The sequence below is a fragment of the Tachypleus tridentatus genome, chromosome 1, assembly GCF_004210375.1.
Source record: "Tachypleus tridentatus isolate NWPU-2018 chromosome 1, ASM421037v1, whole genome shotgun sequence".
In the NCBI taxonomy this organism is placed as follows: Eukaryota; Metazoa; Arthropoda; class Merostomata; order Xiphosura; family Limulidae; genus Tachypleus; species Tachypleus tridentatus.
Window position 1 is genome coordinate 80,140,358 of NC_134825.1, and position 20,386 is coordinate 80,160,743.

Genomic DNA, 20,386 nt, shown 5'->3' on the forward strand with positions numbered 1-20,386 from the left:
AGCCGTCCCTAATTTAGCAGTGTAAGACTAGAGGGAAGGCAGCTATTAATCACCACCCACCGCCAACTCTTGGGCTACTCTTTTACCAACGAATAGTGGGATTGACCGTCGCATTATAACGCCCCCACGGCTGAAAGGGCGAGCATGTTTGGCGCGACGGGATGCGAACCCATGACCCTCAGATTACGAGACGCACGCCTTAACACGCTTGGCCATGCCGGGCCAAGAGTGTCGGAAAAGTTTTTGTTGTTTTTAAGGGCTGGATTCACGGATTTATATGGAATTTGGGTCGACTTTTAAGAGATCGTCCAAAGTAATTTTTTATATAGGTTTGTGTTTCCGATATCTCCATACTATGGATCCCAAATGGGGGAACAAGGGAGTTTGTGAACTCTCAGAAATTACTACAATAATTTATATAAACATTGTGTGAATGTTCCTTCAAATCAAGAGTCTTCTGTAAGGTTTTGGAAATTTTTCATTTTCACCTCCCATTTATGGTGTGCAAATCACGAACTCTCTAATATACAGTTTGGGCTTGTTAATCACTTGGCTACGACCCACCCCTTCTATGCAAATAATAATAATGAATTAAGGGGAAGCTTATATGAGCGCGCGGAGACTGAAGTATTAATTAGTTTTACACATCATAATTCCCCTAGGTTTTGGAAAAAAACAAAGTAAGTTTTAAGTTTATTTCTGTAATTAATGTTAACTTGTAATTCAGTGTATTTTTATAATAATATCAGTTTTTAAATAACTAACTTTTCCAAACAGAGCGATGAAATAATTTGATTGCACTAGTCGGTGCCAAAACTCGTAACTTCTAGAAGTGTCAGTAGTGTAGAAAGCAACTTTTATATCGGAAATGAGGATGATAGAACCAGGACTTATAAAGTAAGTATAATAAATAATTTAATAGAACTGGAGTATTAATAAAAAATCAAGTAAAAAATACTGACGTCACACAGAAAAGTTTTGACCTATTATAAGGTACGAAACTATAACTTTTCATTTTTATAAGTCTGAATTTTTCTTGCTTTTACCATGACATACAGAAAGTTTTATTAAGCGTGCATAATTGCTTTTACAATACATAGAATATTTCTACTCAAAAGCTTCACAATAAAATTAATATATTAAAATCCTGGTTTAAATTAAAATATGTCTTTCAGTAAACACAGTTTGAAATGGAACTTAATATTGCAGTAAAAGCTGTGTCGTCGTCAGTCACTTGATAACAACTAGTTTATTAAAACGGATTCGAGTGAAGTTAATTAATCTTACAATTGAAAATCTTCTTATGCTTAAAGACGTTTCGCTTTCTATATCCCAATCAATTTGTCACATAGAAGTAAAAACTAAAAGAAACTTATAAAATTATCTTTCTAGCGATAGTGAAATATAATAAATAATAATTGCATCGTTATAGGGTTTAAGTTCTTTTGTAATTTTATTTTCTCTAAATGTATTATTTTCTATCAGGCTGATGGTCTACGTTTAATGTTTCGTTTGAACTTTTATATCAGTTTTTGCCTTTAATTATTATTTTTCAAATTTATTTTCCTACATGAAGCTTTTCATCATCTTTCCAAAATTTCACTATCGGATACTGATTGATCCGTAGTTTTTGATTACGCTTTATCAATGACTTCAATATACCTTTGTTGTAGGTTCAATTGGTTCTCAACTTTCACAATAGCATCTTAAGTAACTGTATTAACGGAAAGTATAATTTATTAATACAATTTTACTTTTTTCAGTCTATTTAGACATGTATGATAGACATATCAGAGTGTTAAAATCAGATCAATAGTTAATAAAGAAATAATAAAATCTCTCTGTTAACAAGGATTACATACGTCATTGTCTCATATTTTGTCTTTATATAATCTATCACTCAAAATTCCTCACAATTTGCCGATGATGTTGCAGTCTCGGTGAGGGCGCTCTCACCACCAACAGCAGCAACAAATTTAGGACCCCAGTTAAATAATATTGAGAAATATTGCCCAAAATATTGAATTAAGATAAACGTTCCAAAAAAGTCACTGGTAATGTTTACAAACAAATAAAACACAAAACGATCCACCTGAGCTATATATGAATTGATCACTTTCCATACAGCAACTCCAGCCAAACTTCTGGGATTAACCTATGATTCTAAATTAACGCGGGTTATCCATGTAAATAACACTCTCAAAAAAGTTTGGAAACGCTTAGATAATGCTAGGAGTCTAGCAGTGTAAAACAACCGAATCCCAGCAGACAACACAATCAAAATCTAAAAAACCTACACAAGACCAGTAGTTGAATATGTATAGCCAGCAGGGATAAATATAGCACCAAAAGATATTAACAAATTACAAGCAATACGAAACTTATTACTAACTACAATACACAAAGTACCCAGAACCATTTCATCGGGATCTATGCATAATTGTAGAAGCTTACAAACACCCTTCGATAAACTCCTACATAATTCACTAAATGATTTTGCGCAAAACTGGCATCAAAATTACCTATTATGCAAATTATATCGTTTCAGGATACATGACGGAGATAGGCCTAAATACCTCTTGCCTATTAATATGTACATTAAGCATAAGCACTTAATAAGGACACCATACAATACACTAAGAAACAGATATTGATTTTAACTGCTACGACAGTGTTAATAGGATAATTATGCGTAATACTTTCGAGGAGTAAGTAAAACTAATGAAAATGTGAATACACACGTGGAACTGTTCGCCATATGCAGAACTTTTGCAACGTACAAATAAAGAGAAAATGTGCTTATTCGTGTTAATATTACTGTAATTACATATATAGACATTGCCCTGAAAGGGGTCAGAATGAGTAGGATATACTCTAACCCCCATGCAGCAATTATGATAATGCACTTTAGAGTCCTGGTGCAATATTTCTCCATAGGGATCCCCCTTTACTTCAAAAATCAACACAAAAAATAATTTCCTTTATTCCCCGGCCTTCACTTTTTACTTGATGACGTAGCTTCTAAAACGTAACAGGTTTTTGAAGTTTAGTATTTTCGAATTCTCTTACTTTTTCTTTCGTTTTCGACACAATTTAAGTCAGTTAAAATATAAAATACGTCACAAAAGTTAAAGCTTTCAAAAGCAACTTTTCAGATTTGCAGCATTTAATTCAGCTAACAGACATGAATTGTGTTGTTAACGTGCAGTAAAAATGCTAATAAAAATATACTGAATAAAATTGCATATATTCAGTCGTTGGATAAAAATGAACTTTTTTAAAGAGTGCTCACTTTACTTGATTGTATGTTCTTGTTCTGGCTGTTCCTACAAACAAAAGAAAGGGACAACGAGAAAAACAAGTTTGCGGTAGATATGTGTGTGTATGTATTATATATATTCAAAACGCCATCAGTTTCGAAATATTGTTTATTTTTATTCGTTTTCATTCATTTCGCGCATAGCTACACGAGGGCTATCTGTGGTAGGCTTCCCTAGTTTAATCCTTCCCTTTTCTGACAGCTTCCCTCTCTTCCCAAGTTTACAGATATACTTCCTTAATTATGAATATGATCATCTCCTCATTAAATGTTAGGTAATGAACTTTACAAGACGTCGGGAAGTGACTTACTTATATATTTAGTCACTATGATCTGCTTCAGTCTGTCAATATACGAGTTTGCTTGTAAATTGTAAATCTTGCCTCCAATTTCTCCAAAAATGGCTACAGTCCTACTTACGCAGGTTGATAGTCACTTGAGACGTCTCCTTTCCCAATCGTCGCATCCACTTCTGTGAACTTTTTCCTTTCAACCTAAAACGTCTTTCTCATTTTAATAGAGTTGTTGTTCATGAAACCTGACGAAATAGAAAATTATCCTAAAGGATAAGAGAAAAATGACAGTGCTATAATTGTGATAATCATGGAGGCCATATCCAAGGTTGTAAAGAGTCAGCTGCTGGTAATAAACCAAGGAGACAGTATCCTGAAAATAAGAATACTTCACTTCTCCTGACTGCTATAAAGAGCGCATTAGTTAAAGAATTCAGTGCACAAGACAATGAATCCGTTAATCAGAAACCTTACAATATGTTGATTGACACTGTTCGATCTATTCTGCTAGTGGAAGCTGTGAAATTGTCTGCAGAGACTGAGCAAGAAAATGTATTAATGTGAAGAAAGTTCCAGCAAGATGAGAGTTAAAGGCCACCATTATTGCAGGAACCTTCTTTGCATAACATAGAATGAAGGTAGTTGACATTAAGGAATAATGCATACTGGGAATAGACTTCATGCGAAAGCACATCAATAAAGTCATTGTATGCAGTGCTTGTGGAGTTAGTTGCGATCAGATTATTAAAAAGGGTACTTGATTACCGTTTTCACCGTGCATTAGATAAATTATTACATGTTTTCAGAGAGGAGTAGTGTGCTTTGGACATGACAGCATTACGATGGATACTTTTGGTATGAAAACTACACTGCTGTATTATTTTCAACTGATTTAGCTTCACTGAACATTACGATATGGGCTATAATGAAGCATTTGAATTCAAAAATGGCCCTAAAGAAGGTACGCAACCTCTACGTATGGGCAGTTCTTAATGTTATTTGTTATGTGCTAGAAAACACTCAGAATTAGAACTGAAAAAAACAATATGTTTTTATATTACAGTGGATTTTCTATTTAATGATATATAATTCTCGTCTTAGTTTGTAAAACAAATAAAACACCAGGCTGCAAAATAATAACTTACGATGGTCACAATAATACGAAAAATTTAGAAAAAAACTGTAACAATGTAATAAGTTTTGGTAGAATAGGTCATACTCATCACAAAAGCAGAAATAGGAAGAAAAGAAGGATAAATTATAAATAGCTTACGAAAATTTCCTCGTGGCCGTAGAGCCAATTTAACCATAAGGTGAAGTAGGCAGTTGTATACGGATCCACTGTGGTTATATTTTGTCTTAAAATGAAAAAAAATATATCTGGATATGTCAAGAAGCCTGTATTTTTTCAAATAGTTGCTTAAGTTGTCCACTATATTTTCAGAAAAGCATCATATTTAGTACTGATTATTTTTTTAAGCGCTAAGCTACACAAAGGGTCATAAGTGCTCTGTCATTGCAACAGTACTGAATTTTGATCTCTAGCGCTATATGTCCATAGATGTACCACTGAACCACAAAAGGCATTACATTTGATAAAAAGCTTTTGTGGTAGATATAATTTAAATAAAAAAGAAAAAAATCTATAAAGGGAACCCTCATAACTATAGCTGCTTATGAGCCCAATGTGGTCTAAATACAGGGATTGCAGATCACATCGAAGGAGGTCATTTTGACTTGTACTTGTTTTTACCCCGTTTTAAATTTTGGACGCTAATTACACGTTTAGTTTGGTGGTATAAAAGTATTTGTTGTACAGGCATTTCTTACTTTTGGAAAGAAACAAGTAGATGGGAGGAGATAAGAGTCTTAATCATGTTTCACAAATTAACCTTGTATACATACGAAGATCGTTATTTAAAATGCTTCGTTTCTTGGGAGTTTAATGTTTCAAAATCTTTACTGTTTGGTGTTAAAAGATTCACGATGATGCACCATTTCCAAAATTTTCTGCATCTCCCATTTACCAACAGTGCTATTACGTAATTATTTATCTGTAAGATAACCAGAGACAGTGAGAGAGAAGATAATTCGGGATAATCAAGACCTGAGTTTTCTGCAGTGAGTAAAAACAAGAAAGACAGAAAGAAGAAGATACGGTTTGTGATCTGGGACATGGCAGACTGTTGCAAAATAAGGTATAGATGCTGATGAACTCAGTAGGACTTTAATAGGATAGGAAAGGAGGAGGAGAATTAGGTAACTTGTTTTTGGTCTCTTCATATACAGACTTTTGACACGCCTATATAGTTTGAAACCATAGTGTAAGTTAAAAAGAACACCATTAATTATCCATTATTAAGGTCTGTGCTGGTACTGTTAGCTGTTATTCGAATAGTTATTCACAATAAAAATCACAGGCGAGCTACAAACAGAATTTATTAAAGTTCACATGTAAGCACGGGAAATACGCTGCGCACATTGATAATTAACACCCACAACTAGTTAAAGTGTTTGTTGTTCGCAGTGTGTGTTTCGATACATTTTCAGTCGATGGCAAATAAGGTTTGAAAGTGACATACGTTTTTTCCAAACATGCAGAAAGCTCTTGATTTAAAACAAGAAGCAACGAATAGCCAAATTAAGAATGCACAGGCCTATATCTTTATTTTTCATTTTTGATGTTGCTACCTGGTGCCGCTAAATGTATCGTATAAGTCTTCTTTAGCTGTCTTCAAACTACAATAAATTTGACAAACTGAGACCTTCCTGAAAGTCAAAAAAAGAAAAAGAATTATCCCGAAATTATATTATTTTTCATTTGTTTCTTTAGGATATCGTTTAACATGACGTTCTGAGTTAAAATGTACAACTACGTATATTTCTGATTAATAATGTAATTCACAGGTAAATCTGAGAGCTGAATAAACTATTTTCACAATGACATTTTCTTGTAGATGTATTCGTTGTAGCTTAAACAACTTGTATTTTTTTAATATGTTGGGTTTGCACTTCCTATAACAAACTATAATTTGAACTTGTGTAAAATTTATTGAGAAAAATTTGATACTCTAATTTGTCATTATTCTGACGCTTCAATCACGATCACGTATTTAATTCTTTCCAATGAGCATACTTGTCATTATGAGCTTTGCCGGATTAATTGTGCACGAACCCTTGCATTATAAAAAACAACATGTGCTCCCCTTACTACACCATGTAATTTTAAATCACGGACTTTTTTAACGATCACACAATTATCCAATGTGAAAAGTATTATGTTGAAACCAATAAGACAAAAGTTACGCACTAAAACAAAAATGTATTAGACTTGGCTCACGCATTCTCGAATTCCTAATTTTGGCAAAATAATTAAATTTGTCTTCAAAAAGGCAGTAAAGTAATTTTATAAAATGTTAAAATCATTTACATTTAATCAAAACAACGAAATTTAACTACACTATTAAAAGCTTTAAAATACATTTTTAATTTAGACAGAATGGTTATTTCCCAAAAAAATAAAATTTCAATCATTTTTGTAAGGTGTAAAATAAAGACACTCGTGCAGAAATGTGAAAGCACATGTTCAAATTTTTTTAGGCTACTTTAGGAAAAAAAAAGCCCTAAATCAGTGCTTAATCCGACTATGATTAGAATAAGTAGAACTTTAATAGTGGATTGACTAATTCTGTTTTTTTCTAATACCGTCATCACTGGTAGCATCACACAATGAAACTCTTGCTTATATGTATGATACTGGAAAAACTTTTTTATTACGCGAAAGTTTCATTCTGTGTGCATGTAGATTTGCAATAGAAGTCACTATTTTTTCCGTTTTACCTCTGTTTCCCGTCACGGAAAATTTCATCTTTATCCATTCCAATGTACCAGCCGGGGACCCATTCGAAAATACAGAAAAAATTGGGTAGCTGAATTTGCTTTTTGCGTTGTGGAGCAAAACGAAGATGAAGTAACAGGAATATTCCACGTTTACGGAGTTATAAAGTGGTGAATATCGTGAGAAACAGTTCTGTATTATCAGTTTTCTTGTATCTACCGAGTATTTGTGGACAGAAATTGAGAAAAACTTGGTAAAATGTTTTCGAAGCAGTACTATTTCTTTACAAACACGCATATGCGGATATGGTGTTGTGAATATGTTACACGCGGATCTAATTGCTGTTTTTTTTTTACGAATTACAGAGTTACAAAGCGATGAATAGTGTCATTCAATTAATTAACACGTTGCCTATGCACGTCGATCACCAGTAGCTAAGTAAAGGTCTTTTGTTTTTGGACAAGAAAAAAATTCAACAGGTATTACTGTGTAAGGCTGCAAATTGCTCATAACTACCATGCACAGTCATCCCTACCGACTGCTGGGACCTTAGTGAGCACTGGCGCTACGAGAAATCGGCTAATAAACGTTAATTTTTCTTTGAAGTGCCTTTCTAAGTCTTTCAGTTAAGATAGTGCTATACAGTCTAATGTCGTTGTTTGTTTGTTTATTAGTTTCGCATGAAGCAAAATCATTATTTAGACTTTGACCTCCCATAAAAGTTACCTTTTTTTAAAAATATGCTAGTTTTTCTAAAATGTAATTTAGTAGTTAGCATCAAATATACGGATCGCACTTTCAGCTTATAGGTGCGTTATAAAAGTGAGAATCAATTCCATTATTCGAATCAAAGTGCCGAACAAAGAAACTAAAAATTAAAGATAGCTATGTCCCGTTATGGAGCAGCACAGCTTTGAGGCTTCTGGATGAGCTATCAATGAAGAGGCGCCACTCATTCGGGTTACAGTCAATTCCAACTGCCTCGCACAGACCGGATACATTGTGGTAGAATCAGAGCATATCTTGACGAGTGAAGAAGTTTGTAAAATGTCGGTGACGCTTCCTCTGACTTGCGAATTGCATTCGACTTCGTTAGACCATAATCTTTGAAGTCTCTTTGGTTGAGGTAGTATGGATTTCTCTCACCAGCTGCACCTCTGAAATTGTGATCTGGATCTTCAACATCTAGCTCCTCTTCTGATTTGCTGCTATCTTCTGAGGATGGCTGCTTTCTCTCTGGTCAAGTTGGTACAGGGAACTCAGAGCAGTGTGGCACTGGGGCGATAGATGATGGAAGGTCCGAATACATGATAGCAGATGCATTCTTGTCAGCCCGATGTTTGGATGGTTCACCATGCAGAACTAGCAATTGCTTGAGTGGTCAGTTGGTTCACGCCAAATTATTGGAATAGCGAACTTCATGGTTCTCTTTTCCTCTCTATACCATCCTACAAAAGAACAAAATAAAATTATTATGAAGAATAAATTTATTTCATCCATAACTTATGTGTAAGAAGTTCATGCAAAATATTTATAAGTGATAATTTTTTATATACTATCGGAAATTTTAAAAAAATAAATGATATTTAAATTTTAAGAGGTCTAAAATTTGTATAATATAAAATCTTACTATTCAAGCAAGCAAAAAGTGTCCACCTTACCTTCTAGATATGTTTGCAGTGCTCACAGGTAAAATGAGGTGCCCAGGGTTTGTCTTGATCTTCGGTAGACATGCCAAAGCATGCCTTGTAGGCTTCACACATTTTAGTAAATGCTATCACGGAGTACTTTTTCGCTCTTGTCTTGATACATTGGCTACATATATAGCAGAATGCGTCTGGAAAATGCTTGCAGCTTCTTGACGCCATCTCTAATAAAATCAAATAGTTCTATGTGTTCACTTACGCAGCTAGAACTAAACTGAAGTGGTGAGTGGTGAGCCTCTGCATATATATATATATATATATATATGGAAAGTTTTAGAAACTTCTAAAGTTTGTTGAAAATTCTCGTACGTTCTACAACATTCTAGAAAGTTCTTGAAAATTCTCTATCAGCTATTCAGCACTGAATCTACCTGGAATGTTCTGGAAAATGGGTATGTTTGAAAATTTCATAACCAGGATCAGAAAAGAAAGTTTGAAGAGAAAAATAGGTCTTTTTCATTTACTTTACGCATAAGCAATTGGGAAATAACACTTTCTGCCCCGTTTACAAGAAAAGTAATTTTTTTATATATATTGTAATTTAATTAAGTATGTCAACTATTCTCTACATTTTGTCTTTAAGTGGTGGTGGTATGATGTTAACAGTAAAGTTGTGCATGCTCATCAGATGCATATGTTGCATTATGTGTAATTGATAAGAAAAATATTACACGAGAAACATGTGCAAATCACCTTCAATATAGTGTATTAATTGGTGTCTGCTCTAGTAATATAGTATGAAGCTGTTTGCTGATAAAACAGACAGATAAATAGAAACATTGATATTTATACAAGTACACAGATTAACTGCTTGGAAAAATAGAGGGATATAATCTAATCATTTAAATTAGTTTTGAATAGATTACCTTCTCATTTCATGCATAGTTAAAAGACTTTGAACTTATTGTTGAAACACATAAAACATTTTATCTGTCAATTGATAATTGTTTTTTAAAACTAGTTGGAAGAGTTTCATCACACTTGTACTTTCTTTCTTCATGATAGATATGTATTTTTCTGAAGTATTTCTTTGTCAATGGCATGGTTTCGATATGTTTTCGAGAACAGAAGTTTCAGAGTTTGCAAGCACATTCCTATAAATAGCTTTTAAATTGACTTCATTTAGTTGTTATTAACCTCAAGGTAAAAATATAATTTTAGAGACAGAAGACCACATAACTTAAATACATAAGTAAGGGATATTTTTAAAATTTCATTTTCTCGGTTCACCCTCTCATCAAACATGCTCGTCCTTTCAGCTGTGAGGGCGTTATAATGTGACAGTCAATCTCACTATTCGTTAGTAAAAGGGCAGTTTAAGAGTTGGCGACGGACAGTGATTACTAGCTGCCTTGCCTCTAGTCTCACACTTCTAAATTAGAGACAGGTGGCGCAGATGGTCCTCGTGTAGCTTTCAAACCAAATTCAATTTTCTCGGTTATGATACCATTTTTGTTTTGTTTTAATTAAACTCTGTTATGATCGATATTCAATTATTTGATATACTTGTATTATTTTATCAGCTTTCAAATCTGATTAAATTTGGATCAATGTTTCGAAGTTCAAGTATTATCTAGTTCGTAGATTATTGGGTTTGTAAAATGCACTCTTAGGAAGATAAAGTTATCGATCGGCATTTGAAAGGTTGCATAAGTTTAATATGTTCTTATGAGGTAAAAATTTTCAACTTCCTTAAACGTTTAAAAATGTTACTTTATTAGAAATAAAATATAACAACATTGAAGTGTGCAAATGTGTTATATTTTATCGAATTCAAAAACTTTTTAACTCTTATTTTTGGTAATGGAGGTATCGCATCCATAAAGAAATGATAATTTCTACTTCTGAGTATCCATGTTTGTTTCCCCTCTCTTGGTTACGAGTATAAATAAAAGCGGTGGTTGTTGATCTACTTAACTGATTTATATGTTGCCATTTCACAAACTTAAATAAACTGAACTACTTTTAAAAGCAAAGAGTTTTAATTTAGTTTCTTAGATTCATTTATTTTCTTCCTTTATGCCCACCGCTAGTACAGCGGTATGTTTCCGGATTTACAATGCTAAAATCAGGGGGTTCGATTCCCCTCGGTGGGCTGAGCAGATAGCCCGATGTGGCTTTGCTATAAGAAAAACACACACAAATAGATTCATTATTTCTTTAATGGCCTGGCATGGCCAAGCGCGTAAGGCGTGCGACTCGTAATCCGAGGGTCGCGGGTTCGCGCCAAACATGCTCGCCATCCCAGCCGTGGGGGTGTATAATGTGACGGTCAATCCCACTATTCGTTGGTGAAAGAGTAGCCCAAGAGTTGGCGGTGGGTGGTGATGACTAGCTGCCTTCCCTCTAGTCTTACACTGCTAAATTAGGGACGGCTAGCACAGATAGCCCACAAGTAGCTTTGTGCGAAATTCCAAAACAAACAAATCTTCCTTTATTTTTATTTGTATTCTGTACATTCATCAAATTCTCCAATATTCTTTGATTTATACTTTTCTTCCCATTGTTTGTCGCCATTTATTAGATCAAACGTTTTAAATATATTTCTTCTTATGTTTGTGTTGTAAAAAGAGTATTTGGAAGAAACCCTCCACATATCGTTCATTCAATAAGTGAGAATTAGAAAAAATATGATACTTTTCTATAAACTTTCAGGAAGCAAAATTATACGGTTTAAGAGCTATAAATAAAATTATAGGACAAAAATTTGTGTAGAATGTTTTTGAGTAAAATATAAAACATAATACCCAAATGTATTCCCTCAGGATCCTTTTAGTATACGTGCAAAGTTTCAGATTTCTATATTCTTTCCTGTTTGTAGCGGTCACACACAGACAGGCTATTTTATTATCGTAGATAGAGCTTCTTAAGAATGCTGTCATAATAAATTAGAAATATATATCGTAATTAAAAATGATAATAAATACACGTAAAAATATGTTTATGAATTTGTATGTTCTTCTTTCATCGTTGTTACAGTGTAAGTGAAATTGGAAAATTTCTCCTGGTTGTTAAGAGAAGACGAAAAAAAAGCCGTGCAAAGAAATCGATGTCAAAAAGGAAATTACTGGTCAATTGTTATTACTCAAACTACAGCAATTCTATATACTCATTAGTTTTATTTTTAGATATATGTTTCTTAAGAAATACACGTTTAGAATAATCGGGGGAAAATTCTGTACATTATTTAAGCGTGCATGAACACAAATTTCGCTGTCTGTTTTTTTTTTTTTTTTTTTATAAGAATAGATTTTACTTCAGCACTATGTTTTACAACGTGGGAGAATTGAATGTTTCTTTCCAGTATTACCACCTATATGGATTGTGCGTTAGTTTCTTATACCATATATATATATATATGATACTAGAATAAAAATAAAACATTATTTTCACAATTTATTTTATAGCTACAGAACGTAAGAGCCCTGGATGTTTTCATGAAGCTTGAGAAGATTAATGACTCCTCATTTGAAATTTATAAGGTTATATTAAGCCTTATTCGGCTGAGGTTGCTAGGCAATTGGTAATGTTACATGACCACAAATAATATGATTATACGGTTGTCTGCAGAACTCGAAATATAAAGCAAGAAAGTTATGAAGTGAAGTTAAGGCTGAATTATGTTAGAAGTAATATTTACAAATATAAATATACAGAATATATATTTAATACACGTAATTGGATATAATTAGGATAAACTATAAATGAAAGTTTTGGTATCAGAAGATGATAACTGAAATGTACAAAAGTTAAGTACGTTCTGGTAAAATAATTTTGGAGCCTTACAATATTATCGCAGTCCATGTAGCCAAGTTTGGATCAATCTCTCTCTAACGGCCGTTCATCACACTAATAGCCTGCATCGTAGTAACCATTGCCAAAGACCTGAGCCATATAACTGTCATGCTTAAAGTTTATCATTCCTTCCTGCAAACTCTTCATAATCCATCCAATATATGAAAGCAATTGTTTTTCATTCTTGTATCAACAATCTAATTCTACATAAATTCATAGTCGTTGTACCCGGCAAATTTATTGGCATTTCTTTTAATGGAATAGCATGAATACCAGTTTCATTCTCCATCTACTTGATGTATGCAACAGTTGAATGGGAAAGTCTTTATCTTGGTCGCATACTCCATTGGCTTCATTTCCAGAAAGTGATCCTTGTTGATTATGTTGTTTACTGTGCCAGAGCTACGAGAACAGTTTTTGCCATTAATCGTAGTGTTCGTCAATTCTCACCTGTTACCTTAATTGTACGTTGTTACAACGGCTGGGACACGGCTTGTTGTAAGTCTCTTTCTAGATGGTCCAAATTTCTCATATTGATCCATATTTCGTTATTTTACAATACCATTAAGTACAAAGGATATTCTTATATTGAAAATTTCAAATATTTGGCCCACCAATATATGATCTGAGTATATGAATATCTTGCGATGGAAAGGACTGTTTGGTGCCCTTCTCAAAAGCGATCAATGTATGGTGGAGTTACACTATCTATCGAACGTCCAACAATATTAAAATGTTTTGCTGATGCATTCCATTCAACCATTATTCTATATCGGCTGTGAATGTCACGTGACTTGACTTGCTTACTTTCGTACTGAAAACCGATTGGTGTGACGTTCTCAACCCCCCTTTGTGTATTAGCAAACAAAACATCGCTGGTTCGTGGGTAATGTTTACTTTTCTCTCCCTCTCTCTTTCTGCATGTGTTTTATTTTGTCTTTGTTTGCGTTTCATTTTCTCATTTTCTAAAATATTTTCTTAAAATCCTCGTTTTACGGTTTTCTAGACTTGCTAATACAAATGTTATTTACCAGTTTCTTACACACTCAAACACATTCCGTTAATGTACGGGTGACTTGACGTTTCATCATATTCAGAATGAAGTTATGCATACAGTTGTTTTCTGTGTGTGATCACGGTGTAGGTGGGCGTAAATACATGTAAGAAGTAAGTTTTATTTGTCAACACTTTTAGATTATTAATAAAATGTTCTTAACCCAATATGCAGATTTATTCATGTTCACGGTATTCTTAACCCGTAAGTTTGTATGTAAGAAAATCTTTAATAAGTAGAAGGTACAGATTTTTATGTTGTTACATATCTATACCTGCTTTGATTTTAGCGTGAAAAGTAATTTAAAGAATGAATTTCGCCTTAAATGTATTCTCAATACGGCTGTATGGGTATTAATTTCTTTGTTAACCTGAAGGTGACCTAGGTAGGCCGAAACGCTGTTCTGTACTTTATTTTAATTAAAGTTTTAATACCCATACTAGCCGTCTTGAGAATACATTTTGACTTCAAGCAGGTTTTTACCTTATATCTTTAGAACTGATCAATATCAAGACAAATTTAAATTCAAATTTTATTTCACATGATGAATCATGAGTGATATCATAATACGTAAGCTTGCTGGTCAGGAAGGGCTTAACAATTAACGACCTCATCAGTGGAAAGGAAGTTTGTTTATTTCAGAATTCTGTGCAAAGCTACATAATGATTTGTTTCTGTACCCAGCTGTACCTGAAACTTAATGACGAGGAACTAAATGTTTAGAAAATATGAGTTTTGAGAGAGCTTGACTGGGTAATGAAAAACTGCTATAAATGTAGAACGTTTTGATAAGATTGTATTATCCTCGGGTACAAGTGGTTTACGGAGATACATGTGTATATATGTATATACAGTATAGCAGTGGTTCCCAAACTGTGCGCCGCGGGATATTTCAAATTTTTGAGGGAAACAGTGATATTGATATCTGTCGGACACCACTCGAATTACTAGCTCGAAGTAGTTCACAGTTTTAACATTAGATCGCGCTACATTCCTTTCAATGATGTGATCGAATGTATGAGATACGTTTTTGTTTACTTGTACTTTCGGCTACGCCAGCAACTATTCCAGCTTTCTCGTTTCTTAGATATTGTATGTAAATATCTGTTGATTCTTCGGGTCCGTCAGTAATCAAAATAACTGAAGGGTGTTGTGATCAAGTGTCTGTTAGGCCTAGCAAAGAACAGTGAATTATTTTGTTGATTTTTAATCCTTGTGCATAAAAAATGAAATATTTTTGAACATAAGAAGTGTGGGAGTGAATAAAAGGATGGCAAACCACAGACCAATGGCAAAGTTGTGAAGAAACAGAAATATGATGATAGTTATCTAGATTTTGGTGTTACTTCAGCAGATGTCAATCATGAAGAGTGTCCGTAGTGTATATTATGTCTAAAAGTTTTGGCTCCAGAGTGCATGCTTCGAAGTAAACTAAAACACTACTTAGAGACTAATCATCCTAACATGGCTAGTAAATCCCGTGGTTATTTTACCGGAAAGTTAGAAGAATTGACAGAACAAAAAGGTACACCTTTAAAACAATTCTTTAGCAATGCCTTACTAGCAATCCTACAAGGTGGCGTATAGAGTCGCGAAATGTAAAAAATCTCACAACACAGCAGAAGAACTGATTTTACCGGCTACAGTGGATTTGGTGAATCTGCGGGAAGACTGTTTTTAAAGGTGCCTTTATCCAACAATACTATCAGTCGTAGAATCCAACACATGGCCGAAAACATTAATGATTAGTTAATTGAAAAAAATTAAAGGGAAGGAATTCGGGTTACAGCTAGATGAGGTGACGGAGAGTAGTGACAAGGATGCTCATTTGATTTGTTACACATGGTTCGTGAATGGTGACAAAATTGTGGAAGACCTTCTCTTTTGTAAAAGTATCACTGCAGGTACAAAGGCTCAAAACTTGTTTGAGATCCTTGACACTTTTATGTGTGAAAACAATTTCGACTAAACTAAGTGCGTTGGCGTCTGTATCGATGGCAGTCGCTCTATGTCCAGCTGTTATGGAAGATTGCAGATACTCATACGAACCAAAGCTCTTGATGCACTGTGGATCTATTGCATAATCCACAGGGAAACCCTTACGTCAAAGCATCAGAGTCCTCCACTGAATCTAGTCCTGGAAAGTTTGTTGAAAATGGTGAACTTTATAAAAAGTCGGCCACAGAAGGCAAGGCTTTAAAAAAACAAAACTGTATGAAGATATGGGATCTGAGCACACATCTTTGTTGCACTACTGAAGCTCGCGATGACTCTTCCGTGGGAATATATTGTCCCGTATGTTCGAATTACGACAAGAATTCTACTCTTATCTCGAAGGAGAAGAACACGAATGTGCTAAAATTTTCTTTGATGCTGATTTTTTTGTCAAAATTAGCGTATCTGTGCTATCTTTTCGAAAAAGTGAATGCGTTAAATCTCTCTTTGCAGGAAAGCAAAGTGCATGTTCTAAAACTCGTAGAGAAGATTTCATCCTTCAGAAAAAGTTACTGCTATAAAGAAGATAAAATGAATGAAGATTGTGGCAAATACTGTTTACCCCTGTTACAGCAGTTTGTTACATTCAGTAAAGTTAATTTGACCCTGGTGACCCACGAACAAAAATCTGTTTTTGAGGAGCACCTAACACAGCTTAGTGAGTGGTTTGAAAATTACTTTCCAGAAGATATGAAAAAGTTTGCATGGGTTCAAGACCCATTCAAGGCTAAGGCCCCATCTGAATTTACCTCTAGAAAAGAAGAAAATCTTACTGAGCTGTCTTGTGACAAGACTTTAAAAGCAAAATTTGGCAGCATGGAACTAACTGAGTTTTGGATATCACTAAAAAATGAATATCCGCTGCTGAGTGCTAAAGCTCATATAATCCTAATTCTATTTGAGACGTTATATCTCTGAGAAGCCGGGTTTTCAGCGGTTACTGTGATAAAAAGCAAGTACCGCACGAAAATCAATGTGAAACAGAAAATGAGGGTGGGGTGTCCAATCTTATTCCAAGATTTAAGAAGCTGTGCAGTGCCCAACATGTGCACATATACCATTAGTAATTGTGGTTATTTAAAAAATAATATAAAAATATTGTTTATACTTTCAATTTAAATGTATTATTCTTTCAAACGGCTTCCAAGTTGTTAGAACATAAATAGTTATTAAGTATTAAGTTGTTTGGACCTAACTACTTAATAAACGGAACTGTAAGGTTTTTCTTTTTGCCGTGAGAAACAATTGCTGAGACAGTAAAGGCGCCGTGAATTGAGAAATTTTAGATACGCTGCAGTACAGAATAAAGCGGTCACATGACCGGATATTGCTTCACAGTCTAATATAGGTAACTTGGTACCCTGGGGTGTTGATTTACGGTAGATTTTTTTTTTTTTCAATTGAGATATCGTTTTCTATTTTACATTTATTAATGTTAGGTTCTTTGTATAAAACTATAATATTTTGGATGAATACACCTTGGTTATTTTGTCGCAATGGTGGTAAACATGGAAGGGATTTTATTATGTTTAGCGAATATGATGTTCAATTTTCTACCTGTTTTCCGGACATAAAATTTTGGACAGCTGTTGGTTGTTCTTTTTATAAATATCGTAATGATTCTATTCTTGTCTGATTCTATTTAATTTTTATTTGATAGTGATCTTAGTTTCATGCTAAGTTTTGGGGTGAATTTGACGTCAACAGGAATTTTATGTTTAAAGGCAAGTTTTCTTCAAGTATTAATTATTTTTTGAGCTTATGTAATGTTGTGTTGTTGAATAATGTATTAGTATCAATTTTGTTTGTGAGATGAATTATGAGGTATTTGCTCTATTGGTTGTGTGGAAATGTTTCGACAGTGGTTAGTGGAAATTTGTTGATGTGCACTTGAGGATGACAAGATTTTATTGAAATGTCGTAAATTTATAAAAAAATATTTTTTCATTACCTCTCAAAACCTTTACACTTCTACTTAATATTTTAATAATAGAGAGCATCTAGTTAACAGCACCGACTGTCAATTCTGGAGTTACTCTTGTCTGATTGAATAGTAAGATTTGACCGTCAGTCTTAAATTGTACACATTCTTAAAGCGAATAACTCGTTTTTACGACAATAGGTTGCGAAACATGAATTCTCGGATTCATAAACTGTCCGGTGACAGATTTTTATAGAATGATGCTGCTTAATTGTAGACGTAGTTATCTAATAACTGATATGTGACTGTTACTGTTTGATAGAGTTGTAGTTATCTAATTACTGTTATTCACATGCTATAACTGGGGAAGTTGAGATTATCTAATTACAAATATTTACGTGTTACTGTTTGCTACAGTTGTAGTTATCTAATTATTGGTATTCACATGCTACAGCTGTGAAAGTTGAGATTATCTAATTTCAAGTGTTTATGTGAAACTGCACCGGAAAACGATATCTTCTCGGTTTCTCTACACAGAAAAGGAACTCTAACTTTAGTTCTGTGCACAAAAGAGTAAGTAACACACACTAAAAATGACGCAAAATAATTTGGTACAGAAGCTATCTAGGTTAACATGTAAAACTATATTTTGTAATAATTACTTTGTCGACGTTCATGTGTTTTTAGTACCGTTAACCCTCGAAACAGAAATCTTTTAAATATGTTTGTTCTTGACACGACGAATTACTTGAATCACAAAGAATATTCTGCAGCGCATGGCACTTTAGAAAAAAACAACATCTTAGCCCCGTTTCATAAATTACATCCATAATTATTATCATCAGTTGATTGTTTTAAAAATGATTTCACGCTACCTATAAAGAACACAATTGCAATTGATATTGCTCGTAAATAATATGTAGTTTTCAAGGGCTTCTTAACAAACTGAGTTCTATAAAGACGCCCCCCCCCGCAGCAGAGTGGTATGTCGGCAAACAGATAATACTAGAAACCGGGTTTCAATACCCATGGTGGGCAGAACACAAATCTATAGGGATTTCATCAATAGGATGTAACAGAAAAGTAGTTAATTTGATATTTAAATTAGTTAATAGAAAAATGCATTACTGGACGAATATAAACTAAAACAAACATACATTTGTGTTTAAAATCATTACATTTAATACATACCATTAGAAGATAACGCTTTAGGTAATTAAAAGTGCCTCGATGCTCCTATAGATTACATGGGAGACGGTTTACTGTTTAAAATGAACATTATCAACCATACGTACAAAAATGTTTGAATCAAAGTATTAAAATCTCAAAAATTATTATCTGAGAAACAAGGTATAGTTATGGATATACGTATAATGTGTTTTATACACTTTTACCCGGCTGGGTCCTAAATTAATTAGTTTTCTAAAAGTGAATATTCTGTGTTTTTTTTCAGGGTTGACAATTATAGCAGTTATTTTAATGTTTTAATTTAATAATATTTGTTTGTTTATGACATTCACCGGATATTTCTAAGGGGTAATCTAAGAACAATCTAACCTTTTTAGATAATTATGTTTAAGAATTAATATAATTTAATAAACTGTTTATTTGGTTGTATAATTTGAATTACGTGTCATGAATTTCAAAATAATGAGCTTTGTTTAAAAATCATGTGAAACAAACACGGAATCTTCACATATTTATTCGACAACGACATTTTATAACACGTTTCAGGTAATTTATCCAGTGAAACAAAAGATAATCGTTTCACTGTAATATGTCTTTATTCTGAGTATAATCTCTGATCTAACATATTTCAGAAACGGTTTTATTTCAACATCTCACAAAAAACAGCTTTTATCCAAAGGTCTTATTTTCCAGTTAAGCTATTTTTCTTCGAATTGGATTATGTCTCTTTCTTTGTTCAACTGAAAATCTCCGACAAAGGATAAAAAGCTTTCCAGTTTGGATGAGGATAACTTTATCGTCCACGTCCCAGTACTAGATATGAATAGTTTCTATTCATATAATTTCAAAGACTGTCAAAGTAATCTTTCTAAAGAAAAATATTCTTTTTAAAAACTTTTTCTAAAGACCGATAAAGGTAACGGTATAGTTATCCTGAATAAAAATATAACGAATATTTTGATTGACTTATTTAGATTTAAAAATCACAAACATAGCTTACTTTACATGGTAACTGAAGATAGGACGTTTTAAAATTTAAAAAAAAGAAAGAAAAGAATACGTTAACATCATTTCTGGAAAAATGTGTGGGCAGTTTGATAATATAATATGTTATATGGTCTGACTGACCGAAATTTGTCTGGTTGTTTACTTAGAAGTATAATTTCTCCATCCCACCAAATATGCTCGCCCTTTCAGCTGTGAGGGCGTTATATTGTGGTGGTCAATCTCAATATTTGTTAGTATAAGAGCAGCCCAAGAGTTGGCGGTGGGTGGTG